The following is a 12,453-nucleotide window of genomic DNA, read 5'->3' on the forward strand; positions in this document are numbered from 1 at the left end:
ACCAAGACTGAAACAGGAAGAAATTGATTATTTAAACAGACCAATTCATTATGAAGAGATTGAAGCAGTGATCAAAAACCTCCCCAAAAGCAAGAGTCCAGGGACTAATGGATTCCCTGGGGAATTCTACCAAACATTCAAAGAAGAAATAATACCTATTCTCCCAAAGCTGTTTCAAAAAATAGAAACAGAAGGAAAACAAGCAACTCATTCTATGAGGCCAGTATTACCTTGATCCCCAAACTAGGCAAAGAGCCCATCAAAGAACAGAATTACAGACCAATTCCCTGGTGAATATGGACGCCAAAATTCTCAACAAGATCCTAGCTAATAGGATCCAAAAGTACATTAAAAGAATTATCCATGAAGACCATGTGGGATTAATCCCTGGGATGCAAGGCTGGTTCAACATTTGCAAATCGATCAGTGTGATAGATCATATGAACAAGAAAAGAGTCAAGAACCATATGATCCTCTAAATTGAAGCAGAAAAAGCATTTGACAAAATACAGCATCCTCTCCTGGTTAAAACCCTTCATAGTGTAGGGATAGAGGGTATATTCCTCAATTTCATAAAAACCATCTATGAAAAGCCTACAGCAAATATCATTCTCAACTGGGAAAAGATAAAAGCCTTTCCCTTAAGATCGGGAACATGACAAGGAAGCCCATTCTCACCATTATTAGTCAACATAGTACTAGAAGTCCTTGCAACAGCAATCAGACAACAAAAAGGGATAAAAGGTATCCAAATTGGCAAAGAAGAAGTCAAACTGTCTCTCTTCACAAATGACATGATACTCTATATAGAAAACCCTAAAGACTCCATCCCCAAACTACTAGAACTTATAGAGCAATTCAGCAATGTGGCAGGATACAAAATCAATGCTCAGAAATCGGTTTCATTTCTATACACGAACAATTAGACTGAAGAAAGAGAAATTAGGGAATCCATTCCATTTCCAATAGCACCAAAAATCATACATTATCCTGGAATTAACTTAACCAGAAACATAAAGGATCTATATTCTAGAAACTACAAATCACTCTTGAAAGACATTGGAGAAGACACAAAAAGATGGAAAACTATTCCATGCTCATGGATCGGAAGAATAAACATAGTTAAAATGTCTATGCTACCCAGAGCAATCTACACTTTCAATGCCATTCCGATCAAAATACCAATGACATTTTTCAAAGAACTGGAATAAACTGCCCTTAAATTTGTGTGGAACCAGAAAAGGCCCCAAATCACCAAGGAACTGTTGAAAAGGAAAAACAAAGCTAGGGGCATCACGTTGCCAGATTTCAAGCTATACTACAAAGCTGTGATCACAAAGACAGCATGGTACTGGCACAAAAACAGACACATAGACCAATGGAACAGAATAGAGAACCCAGAAATGGACCCTCAGCTCTTTGGGCAACTAATCTTTGACAAAGCAGGAAAAAACATCCAATGGAAAAAAGACAGTCTCTTCAATAAACAGTGCTGGGAAAATTGGACAGCTATATGTAAAAGAATGAAACTAGACCATAGTCTCATACCATACACAAAGATAAACTCCAAATGGTTGAAAGACCTCGATTCCATCAAAATCCTAGAGGAGAACATAGGGTTCAACCTCTTTGACATCGGCCACAGCAAATTTTTCATGACACATCTCCAAAGGTAAGAGAAACAAAAGAAAAAATGAACTTGTGGGACTTCATCAGGATAAAAAGCTGCTGCACAGCCAAGGAAACGGTCAAAAAAACCTAAGAGGCAACCCACGGAATGGGAGAAGATATTTGCAAATGACACTGCAGATACGACTAGTATCCAAGATCTACAAAGAACTTCTCAAACTCAATACATGGGAAACAAATAATCAAATCAAAAAAATGGGCAGAAGATATGATCCATTTTCCAATGAAGACATACAAATGGCTAACAGACACTTGAAAAAATGTTCAAAATCATTAGCCATCAGGGAAATTCAAATAAAAAAAACCACTTTGAGTTACCACCTTACACGAGTTCGAATGGCAACAACTGATAAGGCAGGAAACAACAAATATTGGAGAGGATGTGGAGAAAGGGGATCACTCTTACACTGTTGGTGGGAATGCAGGTTGGTACAGCCACTTTGGAAAACAGTGTGGAGGTCCCTTAAAAAGCTAAAAATTGAGCTACCCTATGATCCAGCAATTACAGACATAGTGAAGGGAAGGGCCATATGCACCCCAATGTTCATAGCAGCATTGTCCACAATAGCTAAATTGTGGAAGAAGCTGAGATGCCCTTCAATAGATGACTGGATTAAGAAGATGTGGTCCATATACAAGGAATATTACTCAGCCATCAGAAGGACGATTACCCAACATTTGCAGCAACATGGATGGGACTGGAGGAGATTATGCTAAGTGAAATAAGTCAAGCAGAGATGCTAAGTGAAATAAGTCAAGCAGAGAAAGACAATTATCATATGGTTTCACTCATTTATGGAATATAAGAAGTAGGAAGATCGGTAGAAGGAAGGGAAGAATGAAGGGGGTAAACAGTAGGGGTAATGAACCATGAGAGACTGTGGACTCTGGGAAACAAACTGAGGGCTTCAGAGGGGAAGGGTGGTGGATTGGGATAGACCAGTGATGGGTATTAAGGAGGGCACATATTGCATGGTGCACTGGGTGTTATACGCCAATAATGAATGAATCATGGAACATTGCATCAAAAACTGGGGATGTACTGTATGGTGACTAATATAAAAAAATAAAAATTATTTTTAAAAAATAAAGAAAAAAATGTTATAAGAAGATATAAGGACAACATGGATATAAAGAGGAGAGAGGAAAAAATATAAAATTCTCAACTAAAGATGAAAATAAATATATTAAATAGAAAACCCACTGGATGGGATTAACAGAGGTTTAGATGCTTCAGAAGGAAAGAAGAGTAAATTTGAATTTGATATAATTGTAGAAATTATTCAAAATTAAACAGAGGAAACCAAACACTGCAAAACAATAAACAAGGCATTAGAGATCTGTAAAAAATAAAAATTAAAAAAAACCCGTGTGTCAGCCTATCGTTTAAGGTATTAAGTTTGTAGATTTTAATAGAATTAAGACCATACAATTTGTATTGTTTAGATAGTTCAGTAATAAATTATTTTATCATTTTATACTAAGCCTGACATATTTCTGAGGAATACAATTTACCCTTGATCATTACAGGTTTGAAATGTATGGATATGCTTATATGTGGATTTCTTTGGTAATATAGTACATACTATAAATGTATTTTCTCTTCCCTGTGATTTATTTCACATTTTCTTTTCTCTAGCTTTATTATAAGAATACAGTATATAACACATACAACATAAAAATATGTGTTAATCAAGTATTTTGTCTGTACGGGTTGTAGTCAATAGTAGTCTATTAGTTAAGTTTTGGGGAGTCAAATTTTACATTTATTTTCAACTACATGGAAGCCCCATATTTATATCTTTATGTAACCTTAATTTTCTTGTTTTAGGGTCAGAATCTTCATGCAGTCATATGAGAGTTAGGGCTTTAACATATATATTTTGAGGGACATAATTCAATCCATGTCACACCTTAAAATATATCCCAAAGATATTAAAGGAAAGCTGACCATAGTATTTGCAACACGAGAATAATTTATACATGTCTTAGGGTTGGGGTTTTTGTTTTTTGTTTTTTTTTCAAAGTATGTTCTAAATAGTTTCATGTGTGCCTTTGGGCACAAATATTGAATAAAGTTAAAAATCAGACATTACAATACATTAAGATGTGCTGTGTGTAATAAAGATTGCTATATAGATTTAAAAGAATCGACATACATTTTTGTTACATTTTAAGATAATTCACTTTAATTAAAATATAAAAATATGATTTGGAGATTTTGCTATTTAATACATGTAAGTTATCTCATTAATTCAGAATTGCCAGAGGGGCACCTGGGTGGCTCAGTTGGTTAAGCATCCAACTCTTGATTTCTGGCTCAGGTCCTGATCTCAGAGATCAAGCTCTGTGTTGGGCTCCACACTGGGCATGGAGCCTGCTTAAGATTCTTTCTCTCTCCCATTCCTTCTGCCCCTCCTGCTCCCCACGTGTGTGCCCTCTCTCTCTCTTAAAAAAAATTCAAAATTGCCAGAGATATTTTTATACAAAACCAAATAACTTCTGGAGGTGGGTAGGGGAATGGGTGAAACAGGTGAAGGGAATTAAGAGTACTTAAACTTATCAGGATAAGCATTGAGTAATGGTTTAGGCACACACTTGTGATGAGCACCAGGTGTTGTATGGAAGTAGTGAATCACTGTATTGTGCACTTGAAACTAATATAACACTGTAGGTTAATATACTGAAATTAAAATTAAAAACAATTTAAAAAATTTAAAAAAACAATAATTTCTCTTAGTTTCAGATTTTACTTCAGTTTTGCTTACCAGTGCACATTTTTCAATACTCTCGCTTCCCAAATTTTAGATTTTGTTTATTTACTGCTATTTATTTATTCATTCAATAAACACATTTAATAGATATGATTTAAAGGTTTTAACAGCCCCTGCTATTAAAAAGTGAGAGCTCAAAGTCTTATAGAAAAATGAGAATAATGGGGCACCTGGGTGGCTCAGTTGTTAAGCGTCTGCCTTTGGCTCAGGTCATGATCCCAGGATCCTGGGATCGAGCCCCACATTGGGCTCCCTGCTCAGCGAGAAGCCTGACTCTCTCTCTCCCTCTACTTGTGTTCCCCCTCTCACTGTATCTTTCTGTCAAATAAAGAACATCTTTAATAAAAAAAAAAGAAAAAAGAGAATGAGAGAATCTATGAATCACTGCCATTTGATAAATGGTATGAAAGAGGATAAAGAATACATAGTAGAAGTCCTTTAATATATTCAAGGATGACATTAATGAGACAGTAAGCTTGAGCTGAATCTTCAAGAACTGTGGTTTAATAGGCGGATGAGTATCTGCACCCTGGCATGAAGTCTTGAGAAGGATAACATGATGTGGGAGTACTGGTAGCATTATGAAGGAAGGACTAAAGGGTGAAATAAAAGGAGGCAGAATGAAACAGGGGATAGCTTCAATGTTCTGGATAGCAAATCCTGCTTGATTTTTCTGTGCTACTCAAAATGACATTTTTCCACCTCAAATTTTCTGGCCAGAATTATGATGTTAATTAGTCTCTACTTGGCTGGAAAAACACTTGGATCCTAGATCCTCGAGGCTATTTGTTCTTTAGCATAACTTGTCTTTAATGTTGAAGCATCCTGCCCTGCTGCTTACCATGATGGTAAGGGCAGATATAGTCAGAAGTTCAATTACAGGGGCGCCTGGGTGGCTTAGTCATTAAGCGTCTGCCTTCAGCTCAGGGTGTGATCCCAGGGTTCTGGAATTTAGCCCCACATCGGGCTCCTTCACTGGGAGCCTGCCTCTTCCTCTCCCACTCTCCATGCTTGTATTCCCTCTCTTGCTGACTGTCTCTCTCTATCAAATAAATAAATAAAATCTTAAAAAAAAAAAAAGAAGTTCAATTACAGTGAAGGAGAGTAGTGTGTCTGAGAAGAGGGTTAGATCATCAGTAGCCTAGAGTCAAAATCTCGGGAAATTCATTAGTCAAGGCGTATGTTCCAAGAAAATTTGATTTAAATGAATTGAAAGAAAGAAAGAAAGAAAGAAAGAAAGAAAGAAAGAAAGAAAGAAAGAAAGAAAGAAAGGTAGATCTTATCTCCAGAAATGTGATCAACAAGAATTGAACTTATAAAGATATAGATAATAGAATATTATTGAGCCATAAAAAAAAAAAAATCTTGCCATCTGTGATAACATAGATGAACCTGGAGGACATTATGCTAAGTTAACTAAGCCAGATAGAGAAAGATAAATGTTGTATGATCTCACTTATTTGTGGAATCTAAAAGCAAAAACAAAACAAAACAAAACAAAAGAAAGAAAGAAAAAGTTTGATAGAAACAAAGTAGAATAGTGGTTGCTAGGGAATGAGGCAGAGTGGAGGAAATGGGCAGATGTTGGTCAAAGTTACAAACTTTGACTTAACAATAAATCAGTTTTTATCTAACGTACAGCATGGTGACTCTAGCCAATAGTACTGTATAGTATAAAATTTGCTAGGGGAGTAGATCTTAAGCATTTCACCACATATACACACAAAAATGTAACAGAAAAAAATGCATGCACGGTGACGGATGTGTTAATTAACTTGATTGTGGGAACCACTTCACCATGTATCCATGTATCAAATCATGGTGTACAATTTAAATATACATAATTTTATCTATTTAATCAATTATACTTCAATAGAACTGGGGGGGGTGGAAAGGACATAAATACAACCTATTCATTCAACTTAAGACTGACACACTTGACTATAATATATGTACATACATATTTTTATTCATATTTATGTATCTAATACATAATTACTTTAAAATACACATATATAACTTTATAAGAATAGAATTATCACTAATAATTTTTATCTCAGCTACTGACTAAAATTTTTGCCACATATGTGACAAAGTATTTATTACTCTAATATATTTTCAAAACTTACAACATTAATTAAGAAAAAAAGAAAACAAAAAGTAAAAGACACAAAGACACTTTTGGAGGTATTTGTTAACTTAATAATGGTGATGGTAGCACAGGTGCATGCTTATGTCCAACTTCATCTAATTGAATGCTTTAAATATGTACAGTTTTTTTGTATGTTAATAATATCTCAATAAATCTGTAAAAAAATACATTACATGAAGATAGTTTCTTAGTTTGTTTTCCCTTGAAAGCAAAGACCAAGAACTTTGGTACAGGCACTGTATTGGGAGACAGTCTCACTAAACAGGAGTGGGGGAACATGGAAAGGGATACAGGAAAGGAAGAGAGGCCAATGTAGGGTCTGTAATGAAGCTTGATGTTATGGGCAAAGACTCACTACTGCTGGGACCTCTGAGAAGCAAACAAAATGTCTATCAAATTTTTCTATCAAAAGGACAGGAAGCTGGAGTATCCTAGTCCTAGCTGTGGTTCCTAAATTCCACTATATGAATATTGGCCCCGAGGATTAACTCTAGTATTTCAGGGCAGTGCTTGAGAACAGTCAGAGCAAACTCTGTCTGGCCTTTAGAAAGCCCTGAGGTAGAATACATAAAGACTATTATTGCCCTCTTGAGACTAGCTGCTGGGTGTGTGAGTTTGCACAGAACTGTCCACTAAACTTGCCAGTGCTGAGATCAGAGATGAGTCAAGGGGATGTGACTTATACAAGAGGCATCTTCTATAAATACGAATGAACAATTTTCAGAAGTGTAATCTCAAATAACTAATAAGAATTTCAAAATAACACTCAATATTTTTATAATTGGTAAAATAAAAATTTTAAATAAAAAGAAATAATACTCCACTTCTTTAGATATGAGCTAAAAATAAGATTTGAAACTATCAGTTAATGGGAATTGTGTAAAAATAGTAACTCATGCACAGATGGGAAAGGTGTAAATTGGTATAAGCACTTCTATAAGAATTGAAGTGGGCAGCTAAATAGAATAACTTCTTGGGGCGCCTGGGTAGCGCAGTTGTTAAGCGTCTGCCTTGGGCTCAGGGCCTGATCCTGGCGACTGGGGATAGAGTCCCACATCCGGCTCCTCTGCTGGGAGCCTGCTTCTTCCTCTCCCACTCCCCTGCTGTGTTCCCTCTCTCGCTGGCTGTCTGTCTGTCACATAAATAAATAAAATATTTTTTTCAAAAAAAAGAATAACTTCTGATCAAGCAATTACCCTTTGGATATACCTGAAAATTAATCCAAACTGCCATCTCCAAAAAAATGTTGTATATTCGTACGATAGAAATAAAAAGTAGCAACTAAAATGAAACAACTTGATTTATATTTAAAATCGTAGATTTCAAAATTACAATATGTATAAAAGAGAGTTTTGTAGCACAGAAAATATATCAATGATATGGATTGAAATCCATGTTAAACTGTGATGTATAACGCAGAATAACATTACAGAAATATGGCCTGGAAGGGCTCTGAAAGGGCCACAAATTCATGATAGCAGAAAGAAGACTAATAGCGGAGAGGTTAGAAAAAATAGTGGATCTCAATGTAGTATGTAAAATTTTACATCTTTAATAAAATATCAACTGAATTTGAAAATAAAGTATTCTTGGGGTTAATGTAGAGCATGAAATCAGCCATAACACCTGGCTTGCTAAAATGTTAACACAGAGGCCGCGGGGGTGAGGGAAGGTTTCAGAGAAGGTCATAGGCCTTAGGATTGCTGAGGCCTGAGTGACCACTGTGCAGTTGGAATGCTGCGGGGAGTTGCCTTTCCGAAACTTTCCTAGCCCAAACAGCCTCCCTGTGATCTAAGAGAGGTAGGCATTGTCCCTTAGGCTATGTTCAGCAGAAGTCGTAGAGCACGCAAATTAGCATATCGTATCTTTCCCCTTAAGCAGATCCTCCCAGTTTCAGTATGACCCCTTGTCACACATCATGTGCTTGGGAAACAGTGATAAGGATTTGTGATTATGCTGAAGGACCAATAAAAGCGGGAGCAAAGAAGAGTGAAGTGTCTTCACCTCTGAGCGTTGAACCCCTTGCTTTCTCCTCTCTTTCACAGCAAAGTTTGGATTAATCTTTCATCGGTCGGTACAGGGATTACTGGCCATCCCTGGCAAAGTATCATTAAAGAAAAAAACATAAAACAGAGGTTCTAATAAATTTTAAAAATGCTTTTATTTTTAGCTTATTACCTTGTCATTATTGTTCTTATTTAATATCACCGACTTCAAAATGAAAAGGATGTTATATTAATTATGGTTCTTCAGAGAAATAGAATTAAATGGGTATCCATAGGTCTTTCTTTCTTTCTTTCTCTCTTTCTTCTTCTTCTTTTTCTTTCTTTCTTTCTTTCTTTCTTTCTTTCTTTCTTTCTTTCTTTCTTCTTTCTTTCTCTTTTTTCTTTCTTTCTTTCTTTCTTTCTTTCTTTCTTTCTTTCTTTCTTTCTTACTTTCTTTCTTTCTTTCTCTCTCTCTTTTTCTTTCTTTTTTTCTTTCATGGAATGGCCTAAGTAATTATGGAGGCTGGGAAATCCCAAGATTTGCAGTCGGTAAGCTGCAGTCAGACAGCTGATGGCATAGTTCCATTCTGGATCTGGAGGACTGAGAACCAGTAGAATCAATAGTATAATTCCAGTCCTAAAGTGAGCAGGCTCAAGACCCCAAAAGAGTTGATGTTATTCAGCTGGAATCTGAAGGCAAGAAAAGAGCTAATTTGGGCTCCAACAATAGGAGTCCCCTTAGCCTTTTTTTTTTTAATTCAATCTTTAATTGCTTGAATAAAGCCCACCTACGTTAGAACAATCTGATTTACTCAGCCTACAGATTCAAATACTAATCTCATCCAGAAATGCCCTCACAGACTTACCCAAGAGTAATATTTGACCAAATAACTGGGCATCTTGTCGCCCAGTCAAATTGACATATAAAATCAACCATAACAGTCCTATTCTCAGGTTTTTAAGATTTTATTTATTTATTTATTTATTTATTTATTTATTTATTTATTATTTATCTATTTATGTGTGAGAGAGAGACTGACCATCAACAGACACTTGTTTTTATTAGTGTCATTCATGTGCATCTGTTTAAAGAACAGCATGATGTATCAGTCTGGATTTTAACCGCAAATAATAATAAGTATGGTAATATGGTAAATAGTTTAATGAGAGCGATAGATCCAGCATCTCAAGCAGAGCAAAAAAGCCAGGATAGGAGGCTACGCAGCCAGAAGCAATGCAAAATGGTAGATACAACTACTGAGGGAGGGACCTCAGTGCTGGGACCAGGGGCACAAACCCAGCAGCTCACCCTGCCAGTGCTGATGCTAACTCTGCTAACCCTGAAAGCAGGTGTCTTTGCCAAGAGAGTCTGACAGAAAATTGCTTCTACATGGCACAGCTTTTTTCCATTTTTGTTAAAGTCCACGTCTACCATGGGGTAATCGGTCTAGCAATGCTTAGTTCTCATAACTGCTGCAGTGGTACATGAGGATGAGAAAGCCAGTTTGTTCCTCTGTCTTGGCCAAACAGGATTCAGTGCAAAGAATTTCCTCCTAAACAGAAATGATGTTAAAGAGTTGCTCATGTCCACACACATCACAAAGAAGCATATGATCCAACATCCTCACTGACCCATATCAACCCCCACATTCATTAATATTTAACTTCCAAACCACACAAAATGCCCCTGACTCACATGATGTCACTATTCCAGAGATCTTCAACTCAACTCTCCACTTCTCTCCATCCTGCCCTCTGATCCAAGGGGCTGACCTGCAGAGACCACAATATCCCCCTTGTCTGATTTCAGCTTCGGTTTAACTGGGAGTCCTGGCAGGATGCCAGAGGGAAGGAGAGGGAGGTGGTGGATGTGTTTTCTCGCTCTCCTGAGGGTGGCCCCAGGCTGGCTCCAGCTCTCATTTCAAAGGTGACTCTTTGCATTTGAAACTCTAATTGAAGTCAATCTTTTCCTTCTGGGTTCCAGTAATTGCTGTCTTTTTTTCTTCCCTTTAGGTCTAGTGGCGGCATAGTCCCAAAGTACTCACTGTACTATCCCTTGTGGTTTCCCTACATTTTGTCACTTCTTTGACAAATAATCCCTTTTTTAAAGCACTGCTGGAACAGAATGTGCATGCTGTTTCCTGCTAGCAGACCAATACAGGAATTGTATGTTATTCCAAAAAGATGCTTCCCTCTGACCAAAGGAAAATAATGTGAAGTCTAATACATTATTGTATCTAGCTTTAATACAGGATTTTTATTTTACTGTCTCTTCCTATTTTATTAAAGTTTCATGTCATTATATGATAACCTATCAAATAAATTGTTAATTTACCAATATTAATAAACTCTCTAGAACGTAAAGGATTAAGATTTTTTTTAAGCTAGTTAAAACCTCTAACTGAATGTAACCCAGCAATCTAGACGTATAGGTAGGTATCATAGCTCTAGTTTCTGTAACCATTCATAAAGCCATAATTGACAGATAATGCTGCATCTTTCACCAACCATTCCACTTCCCCTTGGTTCTCAGCCAGCTCCGCCAGTTAGAGTTTCTCATCTGCTGGATGTACTGAACTGTCTTTCCTGGGATAGCTGACATCTGTGTAGTTTGCCAAACATGAATTTTATGCAGTTAATTTGTTCACTTGATAGAGCATTTTAAGACAACCTATTCAGTCAAAAATTCAATAGGTTGTGGACTGGAGAGAACAGGCAAGAATGAAACAGGGGTCTCAATTCGAACACTTATTACAACAGTTCTACGGAAAGAAAGAAAGATGAATTTGGAAGGAGGGAGGATGGCAATAGCAGTGGAGAGAAGTGCACAGTATTAGAAAATATTTTGGAAGGGGCAAAACAGGAATTATTAATGAATTGGTTATAGGAAAAAGACAGAGAAAATCAAAGATGACTCTTAGATATTTAGCTTGTGCATTTGGGTGAATGTTTGTAACATTTAATGAGAGAGGAAAATTAATGAAAAAGAATATTTGAGTGAATGCTATCAAGAAGTCACCCTGGGACAAAATACATTTGAGATGACTATTAGGGACATCAGGTAAGTACACAGATGTATCAATCTGGAGTTTAGAGAAAGGTTCAAGACTGAAGATAAAAGTTCAGCTATCATCCTCATGTAAATTTTGTTTATGCCATGTGACTGGCCTGGATCATTAAGGGAGAAAATATAAGAGAGAAGGAAGCATGGTACCAAATAAATCCCCAGGAACCCATACTTGGAGTTCAGATAGAGAAGAAATCCTCCAAGGTGGCAGACAAAGACTAATCATTGAGGTTGGAATAAAAAATCACCCTGAAAGTGTGAGACCTCAAAAGTGATGTTAAAACAGTATTTAAATCAGGGAGCAGTGAACTGTATTGCAAGAGTTTGAAGGGTAGAGCAGAGGCCAAAGATATTAACAATGGTTTTGGTAGAAGTCGATGGCTAGTCAGCTGGATGAAAGCTGTTCACTTCCATGGACTGATATAGAGAATTTGGGTGAGGAGTGAAGACAGCTAATGGCAGATTTATGACTAATAAAGCCTAAATTTTAGGGCCCCTCTCATGTACGGGCCTCATGTATACTAGCTGTCTTTAGGTGTCTCTGAAGAAAAAATCCATTTATTTTTTCTTTCACATGACTTTTAATCCTAATCAAATCACTAACACTACAGAAACAGGTAAAATGCTCAAAGTNACACGTATACTAGCTGTCTTTAGGTGTCTCTGAAGAAAAAATCCATTTATTTTTTTCTTTCACATGACTTTTAATCCTAATCAAATCACTAACACTACAGAAACAGGTAAAATGCTCAAAGTTATGTTTTGTTCCTTAAGACTTTTCCCAGT

This window comes from Ailuropoda melanoleuca, chromosome 10, assembly GCF_002007445.2.
Source record: "Ailuropoda melanoleuca isolate Jingjing chromosome 10, ASM200744v2, whole genome shotgun sequence".
Lineage (NCBI taxonomy): Eukaryota > Metazoa > Chordata > Mammalia > Carnivora > Ursidae > Ailuropoda > Ailuropoda melanoleuca.